This window comes from Monodon monoceros, unplaced genomic scaffold (assembly GCF_005190385.1).
Source record: "Monodon monoceros isolate NGI ecotype Baffin Bay Population unplaced genomic scaffold, NGI_Narwhal_1 Super_Scaffold_8, whole genome shotgun sequence".
Taxonomy (NCBI): domain Eukaryota; kingdom Metazoa; phylum Chordata; class Mammalia; order Artiodactyla; family Monodontidae; genus Monodon; species Monodon monoceros.
The window spans coordinates 4092810-4120239 of NW_021703785.1; positions in this window are offsets into that span (position 1 = coordinate 4092810).

Here is a 27430-nt window from a genome sequence, read left to right on the forward strand (position 1 = left end):
GGCCGTCAGATACATACAGGCACAGGCTATTCTTGTCCTGGAAGTGCTGGAAATAATTGTGTTCTAGGTCCTGGCTGCTGAGATTGTGGTCCATGGTCCAGGACCTTCAGCCTGACCTGGGAGCTTGTTAGAAATGCAGGACCTCTGGCCCTACCCCAGACTCCCTGCATCATTTTTTTTTTTCTTGGTCATATGGCTGGCCAGGCTGTTGTGGGTTTTTTTTCTAAACATCTTTATTGGAGTATAATTGCTTTACAATGGTGTGTTAGTTTCTGCTGTATAACAAAGTGATTCAGCTATATGTATACATATATCCCCATAGCCCCTCCCTCTTGTGTCTCCCTCCCACCCTCCCTATCCCACCCCTCTAGAGGATCACAGAGCACTGAGCTGATCTCCCTGTGCTATGTGGTTGCTTCCCACTAGCTATCAATTTTACATTTGGGAGTGTATACATGTCCATGCCACTCTCTTGGTCCCAGCTTACCCTTCCCTGCATCATTTTAACAAAACCTCTGAGTGACTTATTTGCACTGTAAAAGAAGCACTAGTCTAAATAGTTTTATTAGAAGGATGGGAATTTATGTGAATAAATGTGAGAGGAACATTCTTTCTTAACTTTACTGCAGAGTGCCCCTTCTTCTAGAATGTTTGGACTGTGGTTAAACCTAAAGGGAAAACTGTTCACATTCATTTCTGCTTCCGTGTTCAGTAATAATGGTTTCTTGTTTTGGGTAACTTCATCTTCCTCCAATATCAGGTTGTTATTAAAGGCAGAATTTCTCCAAATCCACAAATATTCAGGAATAGGAAGGTATACTTTCAAATCGGGACATGTATCATATATGTATTCAAATTATAGCTTAATTAGATAAGAAAAATATATAAACACTTTTATCAGTTCTTTGAAAATAAATATTTTACAAGTTAGGCTACTGGGAAAAGAAGTCCAGCAAAAATATTATTACAAATGGAATAATTAAACCAGTTCAGATTTCTGGAGCTGGAAAAAGGTGCAGCAAATTTGGAAGGCATCTAGACAAGAGCGACTAAATTTATATTAATAAATTTAATATATAAGGTGACTTCCTCTGGCAAAACTGGTAGCCCAACTCAGACCCCACACCAAAGGCTTCCTGGTCACCTCCCAGGGGTCATTCTTTTGACATTTTTCTACTGTTGCCACCTACTGGTCAAGAATGAATTCTGTTGGTCTTGCTGTTTTGACATTCATTGATTTGTATGTTTGCCTTTAAATAATTCAGCAGATATAAATTGTGGGCCTATTATATGATAGGCACTACTGTTACAAAAATAAGACACTGTCCTTGTCTCAAAGAGTTCATGGTTTTGTTCAACAGAAAGACAAAATGAGGCCTTGACATCAAAGGGGTATATGGAGAGACAAGGGTGCAAAGGAACACATGAGAGACATCTAATCCTGTCTTGGAGGTCAGGGAAGAATTTTCACAAAAAAGTACAAAGAAATGGTTCAAATATGGGGTCCTAATGTCAGAAAGGCTGTGATGTGTGTGAGAAGAAACTCAGGGAGGAAAAATAACTGAAATCTATATGACTTATTAAATTGTTAAAATTGAAGTATGAATCTATTGATTAAGCCATATCATGGTTTGTAGAAAACACACAGAAGAGGTGGTTTCAGTGTGAACCACAGAAAGGATTTTTAAAGAAGAGATTTTTCTTCAGAAGAGTTAATTAAAGATGAATAATTTATATCCTTTAACAAATATTTATCAGGCACCAACTGTGTACCAGGCATGGTGTGGATGCTGAGGATTAAACAGTGATCAAGACAATGAGGGGGGGCTTCCCTGGTGGCGCAGTGGTTGAGAGTCTGCCTGCCAATGCAGGGGACGCGGGTTCGAGCCCTGGTCTGGGAAGATGCCACATGCCGCGGAGCAACTGGGCCCGTGAGCCACAACTACTGAGCCTGCGCGTCTGGAGCCTGTGCTCCGCAACAAGAGAGGCCGCGATAGTGAGAGGCCCGCGCACCGCGATGAAGAGGGGCCCCCGCTTGCCGCAACTAGAGAAAGCCCTCGCACAGAAACGAAGACCCAACACAGCAAAAATTAATTAATTAATTAATTTTTAAAAATTTATATAAAAAATAAAAAGACAATGAGGGAATGTAAACTGATACAGCCACTATGGAGAACAGTATGGAGGTTCCTTAAAAAACTAAAAATAGAATTACCATATGACCCAGCAATCCCACTACTGGGCATATACCCTGAGAAAACCATAACTCAAAAAGACACATGCACCCCAATGTTCATTGCAGCACTATTTACAATAGCCAGGGCATGGAAGCAACCTCACTGCCCATCGACAGATGAACGGATAAAGAAGGTGTGGTACATGTATAAATGGAATATTACTCAGCCATAAAAAGGAACGAAATTGAGTCATTTGTTGAGACGTGGATGGATCTAGAGACTGTCATACAGAGTGAAGTCAGAAAGAGAAAAACAAATATCGTATATTAACGCATGTATGTGGAACCTAGAAAAATGGTACAGATGAACTGGTTTTCAGGGCAGAAGTTGAGACACAGATGTAGAGAACAAACGGACACCAAGGGGGGAAAACCGCTGTGGGGTGGGGATGGTGGTGTGCTGAATTGGGCGATTTGGATTGACGTGTATACACTGATGTGTATAAAATTGATGAGTAATAAGAACCTGCAGTATAAACAAACAAACAAACAAAAAAACAACTAATACTAAACTTTCTTGGGGTTATTTGTATGGAAATGTTAATATAAATGTTTCAGACATTACATGAAATTTCTAAAAATCTTATATGTTCTGGTATAATGTTATAAGGCATAATTCTAGTTATTTCTTTAAAATGTGTATCTCAGAAATAACTAAAAAAAATAATAAGTTTGAGCACATCTTGCACTCATTTGTCAGCTACGCCTCCTGATGCTCAGGATAAGTGTCCACTGAGAAGAAGCAGCCCTGCCCGTCCTGGGGTTCCCCTCACTCCCAGTCCATATGTCCTCATGACGATCCAAGTCACCTGCAAATAAACATGGCTATGAACTTGAGGCATCAAACACAAGGAAGGCAGAGTGCTCTTATATGGTAGGATTTGGGAGTCAGGCTCTCCCTCTGTAGACCCTTGGTCTAGAAATACACCCAAAAGGGCCATACGTACAGGGGTGCATTGGGGATTCACAGCGGACCACTAACAGGAGTTTGGGAATAAATGGGGGTCACGTATTTTACAATGAGGCTGTGAAGGATAAGAAGTACCAACTAATACTTAATGACTCAGACAAAGTTGGAATTGTGAGTGGGACAGACGTACTTCCCGACAAACGTGTGTGTTGCCACATTTATGCCTGGGTGCAGGGGGTCCTGCTATGCCCCAGGTAGACGTTGTGAGGCTTCCTGAGGGTATTAGGAAAGGTCTTTCAGTGTGAGTGCCTGTCATTGCAAAACTGCACCTGGTGGGCAAGGAAGAGGGAAACACACACAATGTTTAAGTTGTCTCAGTCTTCCAGTTTCCCAGTTCCAGGAGTGTGGGTTCTCCTCTTACATACCTGTGTGAGTCAGGATTCTCAAGAACACACACATATGTGTATATGACTTATTATAAAGATTATATACACCACCGCGGAGACTGAGAAGTCCTAAGTTCTGAAGTCAATTCTGAAGCTGGAGACCGAGGAGAGCTGATGGTGTACGTTCCAGTCCTAGTCGAGCCCTAAAGCAGTTGGAGAGCCATGTGGCAGCTGGAAGACATTCAGAGTGAAGTTCCCTCTCACTCATCCTCTTTGTTCTATTCAGGCCTTCAATGGATTGAGTGAGGACCACCCGCCACAGGGAGGGGCCATCTGCTTCTCCTAGTCTACGGACTCAAATGTTAATCTCGTCCAGAGACACCCTCACAGACGCACCCCAATCACGTGTGACCAAATGTCTGCGTGTCCTGTGGTCCAGTCAAGTTGATACATAACATTAGCCATCATGATGCCTACACTTCCTATTTGGACTTTAGTCCTGGAATGTTCTTTACGTATGATATGGATTCTTTACCCTTAAGCAGTCTAAGAAAGAGATCTATTCAGGGATCTGGCAAGTGTGTGTGTGTGTGTGTGTGTGTGTGTGTGTGTGTGTGTGTATGTATGTGAGGGATGGACGTGAGAATTTTTCCAGGAAGAGCTTCATAGCTTTCATCTGACTTTCACTTGTGTTCTTGACACCCAGCATATTAACCACCATGCGGTACAAACCCCACAGGCTATAGGTTAGGGTACTGAGCGGAGCAGAGGTGTGCCCAGATGCACACACCTCTTCAGCAGAAAAGCTAGGAGAGGAGCTGTCACATCGTCTCACCTGGTGTTCTTGGCCCTCACCTGTGCTCCTTCTAGACAGAATCCAGTATTTAATGATTTAGTGATTATTAAGGGATATAAGATAATTTGCTAATATTACTAAGTCTTAGAGATGTGTCCCAACACTCCACTACTTAGGATTTGTGAGCTCCAAGGGACAGGGACCACGTTGTCTTCACGCGCTTATGAGAGATGTCACATGTTCTAAGATTCTGTTTGGTGTTAAGAAATTTAAAATCATGAGATCTTATACTTTCTAAGCTTTATTTATGAAATTCTCCAATATTATTTTCTGCGCTTGCATATGGATTTGTCTCTCACTTTGGCTTATAGCTTAGCCATAGCACATAACAAAAATATTATAGAACCCTGGACTCTGTGAAACAAAAATCTGATAACTACTGGAACTAATGGAAAAAATTTTTTAATATTTTTTATATTCTCCTTAACATTCTGAATAGAGATTATTGATGTTTTATTTCAGTATCTCCTATTTGTTTAATCATTTTCCTCACTTTATACTAAAGTATTTCTAAATAACAAGAGGAAAACAGTTTTATGATATCAATAATTTAAATTCACTTAATGTAAAAAATACAATCTTTTAAATGTCACATTTATCTCACATTCCACTTTTCATTAAAATGTTCCCTGAAGTGTGGATCTTATAGCTAAGAGAGCATTTACCGTCGTTATCATAAATATGAAGATGCTCATAATCACATTGGTGTCTTCTTTTCACAGACTACATGCCTTTCTGAGCGTTTTAAGATCACATTTAGTTATTCACAGAGCCATCCAGTGAGACCAATTGCTCAGATGAATATTAGATGACTGAATGCTTCGAGTAATATATTTTCCTTTATTTTGTGTAAATGTGAAATTATTTCAAACACCATGGCAAGGTTCACCTCCTCTTGAGGGGAACAATTCCCGAGAGTTCCAGCAGGTGGCAGCATAGAATATCGCAAAAGGGCCGAATCGCCTCAAACAGTCTAAGCACCAGCACGCTGTTCTTTCACCCTTTACCGTGACTGAGCCCGCCCCGCGACCTTTAACGTGAAAGTAACATGCGTGTACATGCTAACAATGAAAATAACTTTTCAGTATGGAGATAACATACCATGCTAAAGACAATCATAATAAAAATAGCTAAACTATATCGAGAGCTAAATCTACGCTTCCCACCGTTCTAAGCACTTTATACGCTGCATTTACGAATTACTCACACCAACCTTTCTGTTGGTATTATTACTGTGTCCATTTTACAGGCCACAAAACCGAGGCAGGGACTTGGCCCAAGTTTTCACAGCTGCTAAGTGGAGGTGGTAGAATTTTAAACCAGGCCATCTGGCTCTAATGGCCAGTCTTTGAACCACTGTCATGCTGCTAATTGTGGGAAATGCAATAACTGATGAGAATTCAAAGGACTAGGAAAAATACGATGAGTTTTCAGAAAATATACCTGAGTATTAAAGGTAATTGTTAAAAGGTGGAGAAATTACTAGGTCATTAAAGAGTGTTTCAGTAAGAAATAAAGAAATGAATGAATAAAACTAGAAGAGAAAATGAGGTTTCAAGGAGGACTGCCGTTAATGGTACGAATCAGAGCACTCTAATGTAGGGCAAAGAGAGGTAACACGTAAGGGCAGGAGAGAGAAGAGAGATTCGTGTGGGCACAGAAAATGTCACAGGGGCACACGGGGCCGTGGAGAAGGCTCTGGATCGGGATGGAGCATTAGCCAGGGAATCAGTCTTTACTGGGTCCTGTGCTTCACCCTGCCCATCTAATTCCAGGATGAGGTCTCCATCACCTCCATCTGTGCTGTGGCCAGAGCACATAACCCCTCGGTGGGGGAATAGGACAGAGCTTACAGAATATCTGTACTTACCCATAATTTTTCCTTTGTGTGATGATTAGGAAGAGTAAGGAGATTTACAGATGACCTTTGATTTAATGTTTTTATTTAGTTAATTACTGTCCTATCTACTAATGTCTCTCTCCCTGAAACCCTACTCACTGTGGGGTACTGGCTATTCTCTGAATACATCCCTCACTTTTATACTTCTGTGGGTTTATCTTGTTTCCCCAAACCTGGAGGAGCCCCATCTCCCAGACCCCTGTCAATAATGGTTATTGGACTAATGTCAATATTGACCAAAGGAGAGGCAGAATGGATAGGTTGGAGAAATAGGGGCAGGGGCTTGTCAGAGAGGCTGGGGTAAATAGCGGCTCATGTTTCAAAAGCAATGGGATGAGAAGCCTTCTCGTGGCATTGTCAACTCTGGTGTCACTGTGATTTCTCCAACGGGGTGGTAAATTCCTTTCAGAGGTGGAGCCACCTTTTGTTTACCTTCAAGGTCCTCCCAAACTTAGCTGCTAATACCTCACACTGTACTTTGCATCCAGTAGGAATCAGTGACTAGTCGTAGAGGGTGGAGGGGTGCCAAGTCCAGCTAGTATGGCACCTGTTTTATCTTGGCTGGACCCAAGCACCTCTTACCCAGATATCTTAGCAGCCCTGGGCCAACAGGGAGCTGAAATCAAGCAGAGATTCTTTTCTCTAATTTGGGAGAGAGAATAAACAGCTATAAAATATGGCCACAAAGACAATAACCAGGTTGTCTAAGTCACAGTTGACAAAATGAATATGTTCAGGAAAGCTCTGTAGGAGGTACACTCTTTCACTCCCAGGCTGGAAAGGAAATCAAAGCACCCCCAGGTGTGAGGGATCTGTCCATGTGTAGCACAGCCTGTGTCCAGGCTAGAAGAGGAGGCTGAGTGGGTAGATCGTCCTCTTGGAGAAGGGCTGTCAGAAGCTGAGTAGGACTCAGGAGAATCCAGATATTAACTAAAGACCACCTCTTAGTACCACAGCGCTAGGGGCTGGGATCTCAGCATATGCATTTAGGGGGTACATGACATTCCATCCACAATGCTCACCAAGGGTAGTCCCACCCCTTGGAGAGCCATTGCTTTACACTCTTCTTATGTCAGGGTGAGACTTCCGGGGGATGCTTCTTTTACTCTACCCTGTTAAATAGTGTCTTATTTTTTTTCTTTCTACTCATGTGAGTTCTTCTAAGGCAGGTACTGTTTCTCTAACAGTGCTTGAATATTCTGAGATGAATTTACATGTCCCTTAAAACTGAATAAAAGTGCAATTATAACTAAAAGTAAAACACTAAGCAAAATGAAGCCACGGATAATATCACCTAAAGAGAGCCACCGTGATTACAGGGGAGTTACAAAACTGGCGTATACTGTATGTCTTTGGCAATGTCTTTTTTCATCTAAAAATGTTTTGTGCTGGTAACGCCTGGTACTGATCAATGGAAGATATCATTAAGAGTAGGCTTGTAAAACCTTATCTGAGTACTCTGAAGTATTTTTGTTAAAAACCTGATCATAATAAAACCTCTATATCTAACTTTCAATTTACAAGTTATACAGGGATTGGAGGATAAGTTAAATGACAGGAATGCAATCAGCAAAATTCAGAATATGGGAAATTTTATATGAAAATGATTACTTTTTTATTATAAATGAACATGAGATAAAGCAGGGGATTGTTATAGATTAAAAAAAGACATCAACAAAATACAAAGATTGGGCCTCATTTGTATCCAAATTCAAGAGATAATTTTTTTTGAACATTTGAACCTAGACTTGATATTTAGATTATATTATCTATTGTTATTTTTATAACAGACTTGTGTTAAACTCATTAAACATATCATATCTGCTAATAATACATATTGAAGCAGTTACAGACAAAATGATACTGTAACTGGGAATTGCTTTAAAATATTCTAGCAGATACTTGTGTTTCCAGCTAATGAGGGACTAGATTCCAGCAAAGCAAGCCTTCTGTATCCTCCAAAATTAGAAAAGCAACACCCAAAACAATACTTCTCACCTACCTCCCCACACCCACCCCCCCCAAAAGAAAATCTGTTCAGAGACATCAGAAAGGAGCCAAGGCAGCCAAAATTGAGGGTCCAAGCTCAGAGAGGGAAGAGAGAGTCGAGCCTGACATGCCTTGCTGCATTTCCCCTGAGGTGTTTGCTGATATGTAAACTAAGTTGGACAGGAACTGAGAAACCAAGGAGAAATCTGAGCAGAGAGCAGCGACTGTGCAGAGCTTGGCTATCTCACGGCACCAGGAGAAATTCAGGCTACCAAATCAGCTAGGACTGGGGAGGCCGGTTCCTCAGGGGCTGAGGAGTAAGCAGGGGTTCGTAGGTTTCACGAGCTAGAGACAAGACTCTGAGTCTCAGGCCTGCAAGGACAAGGCACCCTATCAGACATCCCATGCTCTTAGCTTGGATGCTGGAATACCAGAAGGACTGCATCCTCAGGAAAATATAAACCAGAAATCACCCATGACCTCTAAAATCTGCAGCCCCAAACCTGCCTCAAAACCAGGAGGTATATACCCTTGCAGCCATAAACTGGAGAGAAAATAAAATCATTCAGGTGGGAGACACAGATGTGCATGTTACAAAACTTAATTCCAGGTTGGATTAGGAGGATCTTTCTCTAGTCCAACTGCTTGTCAAAAGCTAAGTGTTCACACAGATGCTTTACAATTATTTATACTAAATATCCAACATTAAATCTATGATTCTCTGGTGAAATTCTCCATGTTGTCATTCTCTTCTTGAACCTGACAAGCACTCTATTTAATAAGTTATTGCAAGGACTCTATCTAATAAGTCCAGTGTCTGGCTCACCTGTAGTTCTGTTTCTATTGTTTGTTTCTCCTTTTCCTGCTTCTTAACAGATTCAATCTAATCCTTATCAAAATTCCAGCTGCCTTTTTTGCAGAAATGGACAAGCTGATTCTAAAGTTCTTTGAGAAAGCAAGATATACAGAAGAGCTAAAACAAATAATATTCTTTGCTTTTCAAAAATAGTTTAGAATATTTATCATATAGGTCTAATAACTTTCTTATTAAATTGATACCTAAGACTTTTTATAATTTTTTCCATACTGTCAATTTTTTCAGCTGTGTCCTTTTCTAGGTTCTTATCAATGAAATACATAGAATCAATTGATTTTTTGTTGTTATATTGTATATAGCCACCTCCTCAAGTGCTTATTAATTCTAGTTGTTTCATACTAGAATCTTGGACTTTTTTAGCTATGTGATAATGTCATTAGTGAAAAGATACAGTTTAATCAATGTAATTTATAGTTTAATTAATATAATCCACCACATCAGCAGACTAAGGAAGAAAAATCCTATGATCCTATCCATTTTTCTGTGAACAGGCAGGAAAAAAATATTTGAAAAATACCCGAACTGATTCATGATAAAAACTCTCAGCAAATTAGGAATGGAGGGGGCTTCCTCAATATGACAAAGAACAGTTACCCCAAATCCACAGCTAAAATCACACTTGATGAAAAATGATGTGATCTCACTACATACCTATAAGAGTGGATAATGTCCGTAAAACTGACAAGACCAGAGTGAGGACCTTCTTCCTGGCTTGATCAACTGCCTTCTCCCTGGGTGTTCACATGGAGATTCCTCGGTGCATGTGCACAGAGAGAGAGAAAGCTCTGGTGCTTCTTCCTTTTCTTATAAGGGCACTAATCGCATCATGGGGACTCCACGCTCCTGGCCTCACATAAACCTAATTACCTTCCAAAGGCCCCACCCCAAATACCATCATGTTGGGGATAAGGGCTTCAACATACTGATTTTAAATGTATACTAATATTAAGTCTGTAACAGTGAATTTGCAAAATAAGTAGCTCAGCATTACTGTTGCATAAATTGCAGGTGGAGAAGAGAGAAAGTAAATGCATATTAAAAATTGGGCAATACTCTATCTTTAAAGGTCTCGCAACAAGGTCCTACTGTATAGTACAGGGAACTATATTCAATATCCTGTAATAAACCATAATGAAAAGGAATATGGAAAAAAAATCTTGCAAGGAAGTTAGATTTTATTGTATAAGTTATGGAAAGCTATTGAAGAGTTTTACATGGAATAGCAACACAATCATAACAGCATTTTAGGGTTAATCAGGTAGTAGTATTGTAGATGGATGGGTGATAAGTGATAATGTCAGGGGGGGACTTTTGAAAAACATATAATGAGAGCCTGACCCAAGGCAACACTTGACAATGGGGATGGAGGGATGAGAATAGCTGTGAGATGTACAATGAAAAATCTGCAAGAAAACTTAGATATGGGAGAGAAAAGAGATGGAGGTTGGACAATGTCCCAGACTTGGAATGTAGAACCACAAACTCAACCTGGCAAGGGAAAAAGAGCAAGGGAAGAAAATTCAGTAGTAGAGGAAGTTGAGCTGATTGAGAAACAGACATTTGGGTTCATTGAGTACACATTTAAATGTACATATATATATGTATATAGATATTTGGATTTGGAAGACAGCATTTTTTAGGAGAACATTAAAGTGTCAAATTCCATAGAAAAGTCCAATAATATAAGATCAAAACATCAACCATTCAATTTAGCAAATGCATAGCACAATAAATGGGATGCACATGGTCCTTGCCAATGTTCACACTATTTTAAAACACATATGAACACATAACCATGAAAAAGTTTCAAAATATTTATTCCAAAGTGTTCCATGTGGGGGACAGTTTACTGAGAAGTAAACTGACTACTCTCTACTCAATTAGGTAACATGAAAGAGGCTAGTTATGTGATCTTGGACTCAGTAGTCCCTGCCTCACATCAAAAATTTTAAGTGATTGGATATAGTTCAGTTATCCTTCCCACTATTAGTTTTAGCTTTTAACTTTTAGCTACTGTCATCCCAAAATAGATAAAACCAATGTGACTCCTAAAGGTCATGGCTAATATCTACATGAAGTCTCTAAAACAGTAAAAATTAATTTATTTTACAGCTAAGCTTCTTTCCTGTCTACCTTGGAAAAAGATTAAACATAATAAAATTGAAGTTAATTTAACTATATTCTTGTTGAGATTTCCTGGGTTTCTTATTAAAACTCTAATTGAGTATCTTTGCTTTTTCTCGGAAAATACTTTTCAGTTGCCAGTTCCCTTGCTGGTTCCATGTGCATTAACAAACAGTGACCAGTGGGACCTCTGAGTAATTTAATATCAAGGTGCCGAGCAATCTGAGATGTCAGAGCACCCCACAGGAACGCAATTATTTCCTCTGAAGAGCTCATCATTCTCAAACTGGGATGAAGTCTGTACGAGTAGAATTGCCCTTTCCTTGGGAAAATATGACTTTCTTTGCTGTTAATATTCTACGTACTTATGTTCAATTAGAGGAGAAAAATTCTGTTGTGGCTGATCTGAAAACACTTTTGCTAAAAATTACAGGTGGTTTGTCTAGAAAATTAATGTTCATCCATATTTATTCAGTTTTGAGATATTTTAGGGCACAGGTAAATGAAGTGCTGATAACTTTGGCTTAATGTGTGTATGCTCCACTTCTGTTTTTCTTTGAGCATCTATGTTCCCCAGGCTAGGTGTGGTCACCAAACTAAGATGGGGTTTTGCCTACACACAACCCAAAATCTTGTTTCAACATCTACTTTATTAATGTCTAAAATATACTTAGGAAAAGTGTTGAAGTCTTAACCTATATGGAAACATTAAAGAGATATTTCCATTTCATTTGGAAGGAACTACACTTTTGAAGCGTGAGAAGTAACTGTCTTTGTTTTTACCACCACTTCCCGTGACCAGGGTAGTTAATTTCCTGCACAAAAAGACCATACAGGTTTAGTTTTCTCAACATCTTTGCTGACCAGCAATACAAGTATTTTGTTCCTGGTTTATCTGTGGGATTTCCTTTTGAATTCCAACTTCCTTTTTCACTTGAATTTACTTTTTCAGGCTCAATAAAATAAGAGGCTGAAAGCCAGTTTGCTGGGATGAGAAGTTGTTTATTCTTCTTGATAGGCACCAAGCATTTGCAGAGGGTCTGCTGAGCATTTAACACTGGGTTAACCTGTAAGAACAAAAATTTGAATGGAACAGTTTCTGTCCCCAAGAGGCTCCTCGTCCAAGTGGGGAGTGTGCTGAAGCGAGCACAGTGAACTGTGTGGTAAATCCTTTGACATAGGAATGCCTGAAAAGCTGTGGGTAGGAGAGAGAAAGTGGTTCCAAGCTGAGAGAACACGGGCTAAGGTAGGCGTGAACATACCACATGCTCCATCTGGGGATAGGCGAAGCAAAAATTGCACCAGACAAATGTAGACAGGCAAACACGACTTTATTCCAGGCTATTGTAATAGGAGAGAGAGGCCGGAACTCAGTCCGACCTTAATTCCACTGAAACAGGGCAGGGGGATTTTCAAAGTCAGGATTCATCAGCTTCACCCAAAGAAAAAGCAAACCTTCTTGTACCCTTGCGACAGGAGTTAGTTTTCCAACTTGGAGCAAATCCCACCAATTAATTCCGCACTCCAACAGAAACTGGAAAATGGGGTGCTATCTCCCTGGATGTTTATACTTCAAAGAGATGGCTCCAAGCCCTTGACAAAAACAGTCCTGGGCTGTAAAACTTGCAAGAGTCTCTAAAAAAGATTTGCATTCATCACAAAGAGGCAGAGAAAAAATTTACAAGTTTTCTAAAGTAAATGCTCTAAGAAAAGGGAGGTCAGGGTCTAGAGTAGGAAGAAGGCTGATTAAAGTTTGGTGACACAGGAGGGAACATTTAGGATTCATGCCATCCAGGGCAGGATCTAGACTCTGGAGCACATAGACCCTGGAGTGACCAAGTGACAGAAAGTGAGAAGGTGGTCCAGGGCCGGGTCAGGGGTAATCTTGGAAGCCCTGATGTGGAGTTTAGGCTTCATTTTTTAGAAACAAGTAATCATTGAAAGATTTTAAGCTTGGGAATAAAATGATCAATTTTAAAAGCAGGGAAATATGCAAATTTTTATGAACAGAGAATTGAAGAGGGTGAGACAGGTCATAGGAAGAATAAAAGAACATAGAAGGAATTATCTTGCTTAGTACTCAATAGTCTATGATGTGGGCACTTATTATTTCCACTTTCATGTGATAAAGCAGAGGCTCAAAGTGTTTAAGTGATTTTTCCAAATGTTGTATGCTTAGTTGTATACTTAGTAGACATGGGCGGTGTGTCTCCCAATAAGCACAGAAGCTTCCCACTTGACAATAGGGCTACTGAACCAGTGACCATCAAACAGAATACGCTGTGTGTTTGCTTTGTGAGAGATGGGTGACCGGTGAATGATAGGGTGTGGTAATTACGGATGGATGGTACTTGCATGATGATGGAGAACTGAGAAGTGGGTCAGTATCAGTGTCAGAAGGGTTGAGATGGACATCAGCTCTTCCTAAAAGTACCCTCCTGGGATCTTGGCCAACATAAGCTTCTTTGGGTTTCCTAGATTCAGTGAGATAATACACACCAAACAGCTTTAGAAACTGTAAAATCCTAAGAGACGAAGGCTATTACTTTGGGAGGGAGGCTCAAGAGGGAGGGGATATGGGGACACGTGTCTGCATATGGCTGATTCTTTCTGTTGTGCAACAGAAACTAACACAGCGTTGTGAAGCAATTACACTCCAATAAAGATCTATTAAAAAATTTTTTAAAGCACATTAAAAATTATAATATTGTACCTAAAAAAAATAAGAACATAAAATATTTATAAGTCAGTTTCTATCTTAAGCGCACTAGGGTGGATCATATTCATTAGAGGCCCATCATGAATTTTTTATAAAGTGAGAAATTATTTCCTGTTGTATTCCCGTTGTTTTTCATATGTTTAAGGCTCTCTGTGGATGACTCAAAAACCCTCCTTGAAACTCCAAAAAATGCCTTGAGAAAATGTCTACTTAAATATGCATCATTTGGCATATTTTGTGCGGCACGTTGTAGAAAACCCAACTCAAAATGTTTTAAACGACAAAGTTAATTTACTGGGTTTGCAACTAAAAATCTGGCATCAGGAAAAGAATCTTTATGTAATAACTCAAGCTACATACCCAGGGCCGTGATTCACCCTGATTCTTCCTTCTGCCTCACGCAGTGTGGGCTTCATCCTCAACCTGTAAGGGATGCACCGTCTCCCACCACTCTGCCCTGCAGTCGCACCTCATGTAACAGCAAAAGGGCCTCAACCGTTCCAGGCCTCAGTCCTCACATATGTACTTCATAAGAGGAGACAGGATCACTCCTAATAGCTTCTGTGGAGAGAAGAGGAACTGTCCCCTTCCCAGAAGACCTTAGCAAGTATCTCCTCACATCCCATTGTTCCCCTTTGGCTTCTGGATTTTCCCTGAGCCATCTGCTGTGACCAGGGAATGGGGCGTCATTGACTGGTGTAAGGCAATCGGACTCTCCCCTGACCGCCACAGCTGAGCTTGGCTCAGTCCTGCCCCATGCACACGGGCCCAGTGGTCCCAGAAGGATGGGTAACTGTGCTGGGAAGCCAACAAATCTCACTGTAAACCACCTTTGTGGTTGGCTTGGTGTGTTCTATTGGAAACATCCAAGCTTAAATTCAACCAGTTTCACCAAATAGATCTATTTGGGGGGATTTCTTTTTGAGTTACGTGGAAGTTAATGGGATCCTCCTCCAATAGGTTTATTAAAGACTTACTTATATTTTCCTCAAAGTATTCTATGGATTACTTAATAACTTAGTGTTTTGATTAGTGGAGTCTTACTGGAATTTGTCTGGGATCTGTTTTGGCATGATGTTTACGTGAGGATCCAAGAAGCCTTTTTTTGGGGGAAAATTGTTCTAAGATCTCACGGTCTTCCTTCCTGTATCCCTCCTTCACCCGTGGCCACAAGTCCTCTAGGTCTGCAGCATGATTTTCACTGTGCTCACTCATGTGAGCCCAATCCAATTTATTTTATTTTAGGTTTTGGCTAAATAGGCCAGGCCTTATTTTCATAACTGAATTATCTTATTTGCACTCGTTTCTTCCCATACTATTGGAAAAATCAAGTACAATTCTGCCCAGCAACTTCTCCACACTTTTCAAGATGGAATCTGTGATAATTATTTTTAATTTCTTAACTAACTCCAGGCATTAAAGGAAACTTTCTGAGATAAAATTATATTAATGTCTTCGGAATAAAAAGACATTTAGGGGGCTTCCGGGGGCTTCCCTGGTGGCGCAGTGGTTGAGAGTCCGCCTGCTGATGCAGGGGGCACGGGTTCGTGTCCCGGTCCGGGAAGATCCCACATGCCGCGGAGTGGCTGGGCCCGTGAGCCATGGCCGCTGAGCCTGCGCGTCCGGAGCCTGTGCTCCGCAACAGGAGAGGCCACGACAGTGACAGGCCCGCGTACCGCAAAAAAAAAAAAAAAAAAAAGGCATTTAGGAAAACATATATGAGGTAGGATTATTGTAAAAGAAAACAAAAGAACCTTAGTTCTTTTTTGGGCAGCAATCAGTTCTTCCGAAAAAAATGCTATTAGCTCAGAATTTCCTTTTTTTTTTTTTTTTTTTAGAATTTCCTTTTAATAACTGGTGTACTTTTCCCATAATATACTTTATTCTGCAAAAATTGTCAGAATGACAATTTGAATACTGCTTAGTTCTTTCTGAGTTCATCTTAAAGAAGCTTTAAAACCTCTGATATAATGGACTATTGATATCTTTGGACAGATTATTAAATTTCTGAGGTCAAAGGGAATTTATAAATCATTCTCTTATTCAAAAAGATTCATACACTTCTCATTTTAGTGGGCCATTTACCCAGCAGAAACTATTGTGTATACATATAGTATACATGTGTTGTATGTATACTCTTGGTGTGAGTACACACCTACACCTTTAATAAGCATGTATAGAACCCACAGTGATTTTCTGCTCACCAAGCAATTCTTGATTCCTTTACACTCCTTAAATGTCTTGTTTATTGCTTCTCTTTTGTTGACATTTCTTAAGTCCTTCTCTCTGCTTATTCACTTTTCCCTGCTTCAGGATCATATCTAGAAGTATTAAGTTAGGAGGGTCAGGAATTTCATTATAGATTCGGAAAAAGGGGAAGCCCTAGCTGAGTGTGTGAGGAAGGAGGGTGCAGTAGAGCTGGACTGGACAGGATGCCGGGCAGAGGTGGACGGGCAGAGCTGCCGTCCCCGGAAAGGAACAGCAGGGGGCACTGTGGTGCGGGGTAGAGCGGCCCCTGCCTTATCAGTTTTGTTTGATTACGGGCAATGGGATCATTCTTTTCCTCCCTCCCTCCCTTCTTTTCTTTCTTTCTTCCTGCCTTTCTTTCTTTCTTTCTTTCTTTCTTTCTTTCTTTCTTTCATAGCAATTAGGCAAAAGTCCTCAGAGCCACTTCAGGGTATAAAACTAACAATATAATTACCTTTTATTTTAACAGTTGGATTTTAAAAATGGCCTATAGTAACAACAGCCATTTCTGTCCTGTGAAGTTTTACACAAAAATATCATCTAATCTTTTCAACAGCCCTACAAATCTTATTATTGGGTCCATTTAACAGATGAGGAAAGAGAGGCTCAGAGAATAGGAATATGTATCCCAAGACTCACACAGTGGTGGAGGATGTACTCTCATCCAGGTCTTCTGATTCTAAATTGTGTTCTCTTAATAACCCCACTCACTAGCAACCATTCTATTTGAACAGTAAAACTTCATAAATTATTAGGAAACCAAGGGAAGTTCCCTTTGAATTAGCATAATACTTCAATAATAGAGCATCTAAAAGAAGAATGGAGTCGTGTCATGTGAAAACTTTTCACAAAAGCATCAACGGGTAGTTATTTTTAGGTTACTTGCTCTATTGAAATGTTAGAGTGATATTAAATTAGCAAGAATTCATCTAAAATATTTATGTAATTTAAATACTACTCTTATGTTTTAATTTTATGATTTAGATCACTGCACATGTATGAATTGTTTATTTATATTTATTTAGTGTTTCAATTAGTTTATGTTTATTCCCATATATGCTTACTCCACAGATTTTCTACAAGATGTTCTACAAGGTGTTCTATCTACCTGGCTAATTTGGTTATTTTAATGCGGATTCTCTTTTACTGTATGGGGGCCTGTCTGTGGGGCTATTACTAAAAGCCTTATAAAGGAATTTGTCTGGGAAGACAGATCTAGAGCATGTAGCTCAGAGCCACACAGAGAAAAGTCTGAGAGATCATGGTAATGGCTTTTACTAAATTACCAACTGCCAGTCAGCCTGCCAGGCACTGCTCCTTTCTCTTGATGATGGTGATATTTCAAACCAACCCACTGTAATACGTGCAGATGTCAAAAACTGAACCCACCTTGATGCAGTATTGTAGATATCTGAGAATGTTTACTTTCCTGAGCTAGAAATTACAAATATTAATTGTATAATGAACTTACACAGGCCACTGTCCAAGAATGCTCTGTATTATTGAAAGATTCCACTGAAAGCTTCATGTAAAAGGTTAAATAATTTCTGAAGACCGAGATCCGAACAAATCCTTACCCAAACACCACGTATTTTTTGCCTTGCAATTTAATGAGTGCCTTTGTAGATGGGATATCAAACAGATGAGGGATTTTAATCAAAGTATATGCTCAATACCATATTCTCCCTTTGAGCAGGAAGCATTTTCCTCGACAAGCTTATGGGAGACCGAATGTACAGTGTGCGTCTGAGTGGGGGCCTGTCCATTGGCAGCTTTTGGGAAATATGTCTCCTTGAGGAGCAAAATGAGCAGGAATTGCAGAGTGAGAGACACCAGTAGTGAAACCAATCCTGTGCCTCATTAGTCATCTAATCATCACCTACTCTCGATAGAACCATGTCCTCACAGTGGGGTCTCTGCAAAGGAATTTTGAGTTCTATAAGTTACATTTCACTCACAAGAGAGCGGGTAGTATCCTGCTGCGTGGAAACAACAGACAGCAGGGAAATAACATGTGTTGCCATCTTGGTGACTTGGTTTCAAACCTATTTCTTTCTCTTAAACTTTTTATTGAAATATAGTTTATTTACAATGTTGTGTTAGTTTCAGGTGTACAGCAAAGTGATTCTGTTATACATTACATATATATATATATATCCTTTTTTAGATTTTTTTCCATTATATAAAACCCATTTCTCTTTTTCTGGCCGTGCAGCTTGTGGGATCCCCAACCAGGGATCGAACCCACGCCCCTGTAGTGGAAGCGCGGGAGTCTTAACCACCGGACCGCCAGGGAATTCCCTATAAAATCTATTTCTAACAGTTGTTCTTTTTATGGTCACATTCATCATTTCACCCATGATTAACATGATTTTAGATATCTTTAAGAGATTATTTCCCTATTTGACTATTTCTGTTAAATGTATGTTACGTATCCTTTAACTCAGGTTTCTTCCCTCAAGTATGCATACATTTTATTTGATGTATAGATGCTCTGTTGTATTCCTTGTTCTTTTGTTACAGGATTATGCTGTTTTAGAGAAGGAATCGTATGTTCCCAAAGCTCCATATTTGCTCTTATTTTTCTCCGATGGTCACCCGACAAATAAGCATCAAAAAAAGTGGAAAATTGAATTTCATAGGGCTGATATGTCGAGTCCTAAAGTGACATAGCATTAAAAATAGGAGGCATCATAGATAAATGTTAATGATTGCACATTTTCTGCAATATTAATAAGCCTTTAATCTTGTCATTTTCAAGGGCTTGGTGCCCTTTCTAGGGTGAATTAAGCCTTGTTCTTTATCACAGGATTTGAGTAAAACTTTAATTATTGATATAATACAACCCTATTATAACATAGCTCATTATTCAAGTCAGGTCTACTAATATATATTAAGCACCCATTTTCTATTGGAACTATGCAAGGTGATTGGGGACACAAATTTAGAAGCAAAAGACAAAATGTCACACTCTTTGGGGTTTTTAAAGTATCCCTATATATGGTAGCCCAAAGGCTACCCCTTGAGATATTATAATCACATATTACAAAAATCTGAAATAATATAAAGAGCTTATAACCTGATAGAAGAGAAAGGTGTAGAAAGAGATAATTTTAATATTGTAGAGTTTTTTTTCTCAGCTGGTGACTTTCTCAGGTGATGTGAAATGGCACTCAATCCATTCTAAGGTTCAGGAAGTCATCACTGACCAAGTGATGTCATATCTGTATCGTGAGAGAGTTTGTGTAAACAATGAAAGTTCAGAAGACTTCCGGGGAACAATGCCACATGAGCAAGATGGATATAGCGTGCCCATGGATGCAGAACTCTAATTGTTCAAGATAGAAGGAAGGTGAAACAGTTGCAGGTGAGGATGGAAATCTGAGGCTGACCTTCTGAGCATTCATTGAATTTAACTGGGCTTTGTTGTGGTAACACTTCCAAATATTGGTCACTTGACCTACTACAAGTTAATTTCTCCATCAGGTAAAGTCTGCTAGATACTGTGGCAAATCACCAGCATTGTTACAAAATACAGAACATCACACTGCCGTTCCAGGCTTATAATGCAAAGGATAGACACCAGAATATGGGACCTTAAGAAAGAAATAGACTTTTCTAATGGAGACTCATCCTTATGGGAGAGCACATTGTCCAGGACACACAGATTGAACTGCACACTGGACCAAAGGAGAGCCCAGTTGCCAAGGCTATCACAAGGGCTTGCAGTGAGAAGACTTATGAAGCTGTAAATCGCCCCTCTTCTACCTCTCCAGTCCCGCCAAATATCAGTGGAATCGCAGGTAAAACTCCTTAGGAATTTGAAATGGGTTTTAAGTCGATTTAACCTGAATTTCAGGGACGACTGGGTTACTATTAACACAATGCCATGCTTGAAGAATGGTCTCAATCGGTGTTAGTTTTCCCTCATGCTTGACCCAATCATGGTTGGAGAAAAGAACACTTGCTAGGGGCAACCTAAAATGACAGTGACTCCAAGGCACAAGCAAACTGTGTGTTTGATAATCTAGGTTTTAGGGAAGTGAGTAGCAATTTTGTGCATTCCATGTCAGCCTGAAGGTATTCTTTTCTTTTTTACAGAGGACCTCAATAATTTTTATTTTTAAAATTCATTAAGTGACTAATCGTATCTATACTATTAAAGTCAACTGTTTATATACTTCATGATTAGGGCTTATATTTTAATGTCTTATTTCTAACTGTGGTTGTAACTTTTTCAAATTCAAGAGTCTTGTTTTATATCCATATCTTTGCCATAATGCAGAGACGTTAGTCATACTCCGTAAATCTTTGGGCATGGTGATGATGATTTGTGAACAAGAGTCTCGTTTTGCCTTATCTATCACTTTAGGTGCTATAATTGTTTTCCTGTTCACTTTAGCCCTCTTCTGAATTATCATCAACAAGAACTTGTCCTTGAAATTAAGACTATCTGGGGACACACGTGAATCATCTTCTGGTTTGAGCTGTAAGGGAGTGGGACACAGTTCAGTGTACTTTAATGGCATTATGTGTTTAAAAGATAGGGGAAAATAACAAGGAAATTTTTATCCTAATCATGAATGACCCTTAATCAGAACCCTACCTTCCGCGGCATGTTAACATTGGGTAGATGGAACAAAGAATTCAAAAGTCAGACCTCGACCTCATTAGGGAATAAAAGCAAGAGGAAATGATGTCAGTAGCCAACTGTGGGATGCAGGATGAGAAAGCTCATGAAAATGAAGCTGGAGGGAATGTTGAGAAAAGGGGCACCACACACTCGAGGCCCCTCAGCAGGACCAGCGCTAACAGAACGAAGAAAGCGCCTTGATGTCCGCTGTCTCTCCACATGTGCTGATTAATTTCATAAGCTTCCGGTTTCATAGAATGGAAGCACATTTAGCTGGAGATAGTTAAGGAAAGAATAATAGCGTTAAATAGGTTAAGAATTTGTTTCCTTTTTCAGATGCACGAGCTGTAGTCACTTTTAATCACCTCACATCTTTTAGCTTGGGAATATAATGGACACTTAGCTTCTTCATGTTTTAAGAGTAGCAAAATGGTGAAGTGAATTACTCATTCGTTTCCCTAAGCTTTTGTGTTTCTGCACTCCTTCCTGCCATGTCTTTTCTCTAGCTCTCAGTTGAAATGTCTCATCTCTTCTGGATCATTCTTTGATCTGCCCAGAGTCCACAAGTAGCTGGCCCTTCCTATTCATACGCACACAAGTGTCTCTATTGTAGTCCTGGTCATCTAACACCAGAGGTACTCATTTATGTTTCTCTTCTTTCTGTGAGGCCCACCAGGGTAAGGGTGATGTTCTGTAGTTGTTCTGACTTCCCAGGTATTAGTACAGTGTATAAATAAACTTAAGAAATATGTGAGAAACATAAACGAGAGAAAGTCAAGGTCTTGAACACCAGAGGGGCCTTCAGTCAGCGCTACAGAGGATCAGCTTCATTTTGTGACTCTCATTTGTCTGCTGATTGGATTGATAAATCCTGAGGTTGTGATTTAACACCATCAGGCTCCTTTCCCCTAAATTCCCGGGGTCTGAGAGAAGGAGAACCTACTTTGGGCTCAGAAATGCAGGTCTTGTGGTGAGGGGGAAGTGGATAGAGAGACTTTGGTTTGTCCTTAATTGAGGCGGGGGATGGATTTAGGCACAGCAAAAATCCACCCTTTATTCGAATGTGTTCCCTCCTCATCTCGGTCCTCAGATGACCCCTTCCGGTTTTGCTGACCTTGCCAGAAAGACTGTCCTAACGGTTATGATCACAGCCCGAGACAGTATGTCATAAAACAGACGTTGGTTCAATCATGAATAAAGAATAAGAACCACAAATGAAACACAGACAGCAAATGAAACCAAATACTGGGGGAAACAAAGAAACAAATTTTAAACAATAATTGATAACCGCAGTATGTAAGAAGATTGGAACAGCCCTATAGATATTTATGTAATATTATTCTCCCACAATTTCTCAAAGAAGAGCAAAATGCTTTTGTTATTTGTCCACAAACCACCTTTGGCTTCCTTTGCATTAACATGTGAATAAATATTTGTGTGATCTTTTAAGGCTTAAATGAGATTTTGCCAATACCAACAGTGTGTTCCAGTCACAGTTAGTTTCCCTTCATCTCACGAACTTCCAGAGCTGCAGAAAATTACTGTTTGAAGCCAGGTTGTATATCACATAGAATGTTGAAAATGCACGCACAAAAAAGACATAATCTCTAGGTGAACTGCTTCCTGGTGCTAGTAAGGTTATCCATTCTGTTAAATAAGCCCCCGAGAACTTGCATTTGCCTGGGTCCTAAATTTAATAAATATTCAAATGTTACTGATTGATCAGACACAAAAGGCTTACTCTGTGATTCCAATTATATGTCCTTCTAGAAGAAGCAAAACTCTAGTGATGGAAAGCAGAACAGTAATTCCCGGGGGGCGGGGGGATTGGTTGCAAAAGGGCACGAAGGAACTTTTTGAGGTGATAGAAATGTTCAATATCATGATTGTGATGGTGGTTAAATGACTACACATTTGGAAAATTCATCAGATTGTGCATTTATAATTGGTCATTTTCACCGTAGGTCAACCATGCTTGGATAAAGCTGATAAAATTGATTGACCAAGTTGAGTGCATTATAACCTGTGATTCTTCTAAGTCATCACTGCAATTTTCTTACGTTTCAGAGTTATGTTCTGAAGAAATTTAGAAAATTCAAGTGTTTCTCACTCTATTGCAGGCAATATTATGGGCTACAATTGGGCTAAAACCAAGTCAGTTTCTAGATTAAGCAATTGATGGTGGGGCATAGATAGGATCAAGGAAGTGGGAATTAGTATGGTCCCTGCCTCATGTTCTGGGATAAGAGTTGATGGTATTATTAGTACGTTACCCTCTGGGGTTACTGACTTTCAAAGCTTTGTTTATTGTATTGGTTGATTCATTTTTAATCAATCATATTGTGTGTGTGTGTGTGTGTGTGTGTGTGTGTGTGTGTGTATGTTCACACATGCACATGCTCAAGCATTGTGTGGTGGAAAAAAAATTAAAATGAGCGTTCCAGTTCTATCACTTACTAGCTGTGTGACCTTGAATAAATCACTTACTTTAATGAAATTAAAAATAAAACGCTAATATTCAATATGGTAAGGGGTTCAAAAGATATTGTTACTTTAACTATCAAAAGTAGTCACGAAATCAACCAAATTCCATGAGAAATTATCGCCCTGACATAGAGGTAGCTGTTGAAGAGTCTGCAAGTTCAGTACCTGCCACCTTCATGAGGACAGGTGGGAGGTAAACCCATGCGGTGACATTGCCACTGTCTGTCTGATTGTTCTCACAGCTAGTGACACATTTTACTAATCTGTCTAATGACTTCAGGTATTGATCTTCACGAAATTATACTTCTATCACTCTTATTCTCTTCAAATAAACAATTAGCAGTATACAAGATTGTTAAAGAATGTGCCAGTTTTGAACTCATATGAACAGAATCACCAACAGAAAAATCTTTATTTCTCAGAGGTTAATATTTCAGTTTGCAGAATAAAAGCAAATATAAGAATAAATATAAATAGGAAATGTATATATATTTTCAGTTTCTCAATCTAATATCACAATTCATTCGATGTTTTGCCCTGTCTTCCTTCCCTTTTAAATGGCCCATGTTTCAGATAACTTACTGGAGTTACGATTTCTCATCCTGATATGATACAGAGAGCAAGTTTATGCTGTCCACGTCTCGGGTCGGGAGGGGCCCTGAGGACGGGCTTCCTGACAGGTGATCGATTATCCTGGATTTTGAGGGTAATGAGGAATGCCGAATTTATTCTTTGCACAAGTTTTCCAAAGGCAGCGCAAACTCAGAATTTTAGAACCAAAGGGACATGATCGATCCTCATTTCTCAGAAGAGAAACTTGAGACTCAGGTCAACAGACGTGCTGCAAGTCGTACAGTGACATAATGCCAGATCTGGATGGAGCTGAGACATGAAGCAGGATCTGAATGCTGCAAATCATGCATTTGGTCTAGATTCTGCACTGGCCCTTGTAAACATTATGCCAGGCATAGCGTGCTTTTTCATGATTTTTTTTCTCCCTTTATCATCCACCTACCTGGTGTGCCACCCCCATCTCCTCCCTCCCCATCCCCATTTCCTCATCTTATATGGCCATTGGCTGAAAGTGACAGGATTAATTGAGGATTGAGGTACCTGCTGAGGAGATAATCCTGGAAACTTAATGTGGGGTTTTAGAGACAAAAATCTCTCTTGTATTCAATGAACGGAGATATGATCTGAAATGACAAGGGTGACACCATCACCTGTAGGTATATGGAAGGTAGAAAATATACCTAATTTACCAGGTGATTTATCCCAGGGGGTTTTCGACCAGGGTGTGTCAAGTGTTACCTGATTGCTCCCATTGCCTATTAAAAAAACGCGTGAGGACAAGAATAAGCAAAGACTCTCAAAACTACAGCGTGACTTGCTAGTTTGGAAGGCTCCCAGCCCTCCAGATGCTAAAATTAAAAATGGCTTCTGAGTAAGTATCTAATCCAGAGCACTGTCAGGAAAGCTGGCATAGAGATGACGTCGAGAATATCACTGTGAAACGTTTAGTGACGCCTTGGAAAGATCGACCTTCCGTCAGACCAAGGGCCCTCTAAGGCCATGTGGCAGGGGGTGGTGCCTCACTGTTCTCTACATCACATCAAACGTTGGACTTCGAGGAAACTTAAAGGGGGTGTTTCTCAAGCTGGTCAGCAGGGCTCATTTTTACGCGATCTGGGTGGAGTGTTGCAGGATTCCGTGACTTGGTTCCTAGCAAGGGTGTTAATCAATGGTTAACCTGTGCAGACTCCCCGGCAGCCCTGGAATGTGTTTCTCTCTCCTAGAGACTCTGGCAGAGACAAGGAAGAGCCTGAAAGGAGTGAGTCCTGGGGTCCCTCTCATTCTGTCAATGGTCTGTAAATGGTCTCCCCGTAGTTTTCTTTAGATTCAGGGGAGCTCAGCCCCTCTGCCCTCCTTCAAAAGCCAGCACCTTATCTTTATTCTCTGTTGTTGTTTAACCTCCTCCACGCCTGGTGTAGAGTGGATCCCTATCTTCCCAGTTTGCACGGATGCTGTAAAGATTTCTCTGCCAAACTATCTGGACAAAGAGGCAGAGAAAACAAACACAAACAGTATGGGACAGTGACAACATTGTACACATTCACATCCACACATAGACTTCTTTCAGTGTCTGATATCCATGAGTCCCAGAACAACAAGTCTCAAAGAGGATTCCAGGACTTGGAAAACTTTTGTGGACAAGTTCTGTGTTAAAGTTTAAAAAGGTTTCTTTTTAGTAACATGCCTTGAAGTTTTTAAAGGCAAGTGTTCTTAATGTATTTACTATTTTTAAAAAATTTTTTAAAAGTTAAAAACACTGTGTATATATAACCTGGTTTAAAAATATGTGTGTATATATACATATGTATTTGTATACACACACACATTATATATACATAAAACAAACCCTTCTCAAGTGCAACATAAAGCATTTATAAAAATTGTGGCAGGGCTTCCCTGGTGGCACAGTGGTTGAGGGTCCGCCTGCCGATGCAGGGGACATGGGTTCGTGTCCCGGTCCGGGAAGATCCCACGTGCCGCGGAGCGGCTGGGCCCGTGAGCCATGGCCGCTAAGCCTGCGCGTCCGGAGCCTGTGCTCTGCAACGGGAGAGGCCACAGCAGTGAGAGGCCCGCGTACCGCAAAAAAAAAAAAAAAAAAGAACTTCTGATGGGGGTTAGCCATTTAATTCCTTAAGTTACAGGCTAGTAAAATGGGATTATGACTGACCTGGAAAAGGAAAGGACGTCATCCAGAGATGTGTCCAGTGATTGACAGGACTATGGGTTTCCCTTCTAAGGGAGTGTAAACAGGATGATGCTGTTTGAAAGCACAAATGTCCATGGGAGAGCATGTATAGCTGTGGAGGACCACAGGACTGGCCTTCTTCTAGTGAGTTCCTTTGCAAAGACTTGAAATCTAAAAGCTGCATTTCCCAGCCATTCTCATCGATAGGGGTTCTGCAAGTGAATTAAATTCCTTCAATTACATAAACTTAATGAGGTCTGGTAGGTGGAAGTTAGGTGGAAGCTATACTTCTGGATGTTTTGGAAAGTCAAGTCAGGAGAGAGAGAGAGAGAGAGATAATATAAATAATATTATATAAATAGAATATACTACTTTATAAAAATAATATATTATATAAAATAATATATAAATTATATATATTATACTTATAATATAAATATATATATATTTTCCTGGATGAACACTCAAGATTCCACTACTGCATCATTTTCAAATATTTTATCAGTACTCAACACTCAATAGAGTGTTTTTATGCTTAAAATAATTGGAGTGGTTCCATTTCCTGTAACTGAACACTTACTGGCATAATTTTTTTTTTTTTTTTTTTGCGGCATGTGGTCCTCTCACTGTTTTGGCCTCTCCCGTTGCAGAGCACAGGCTCTGGACGCGCAGGCTCAGCGGCCATGGCTCACGGGCCCAGGCGCTCCACGGCATGTGGTATTGTAGCAAACCAGGGCACGAACCCATGTCCCCTGCATGGGCAGGCGGACTCTCAACCACTGCGCCACCAGGGAAGCCCACTTACTGGCATAATTTTTAATGAAGAAATGTTAGAAGAATTCCCCTTAAAGTAAGAAAGGAGACAAACATGACTGTGCTTGCTAATTCTATTCACTGTAAAGAGTGGAGAAAGACAGGAAATAAAATTTAGAAAAGAAGAAATAAAACTCAGATGCTGCTGATAGGAGAACCAACTGGAAATACCTGCTGTTGACTCAGCATGCATCTTCTCTTATCCCCTGAGGAATTCCTAATACTCACGCAATACTGTCTGCCATGACACAGACTTGATTTTAAAAGTCAGAGATGTCCTGGAGTTAAAAATTCTAATCTTTTTCTTACCTATCAGCATATTGAACAAAATATCTCACCAATAGGCACGTTTGATTGGTGTGTACATGTTGCACGAGGGAGGCCTTTCCAGTTTCGTTCGGACAGCTGTGCTACTGGAGAAAAGGGCAAAGGTCTGCATTTCGACAGAGTGTAAACTCTCCAACCTCAAATTATTGCTTCAGCTTCACAAATTCTAGG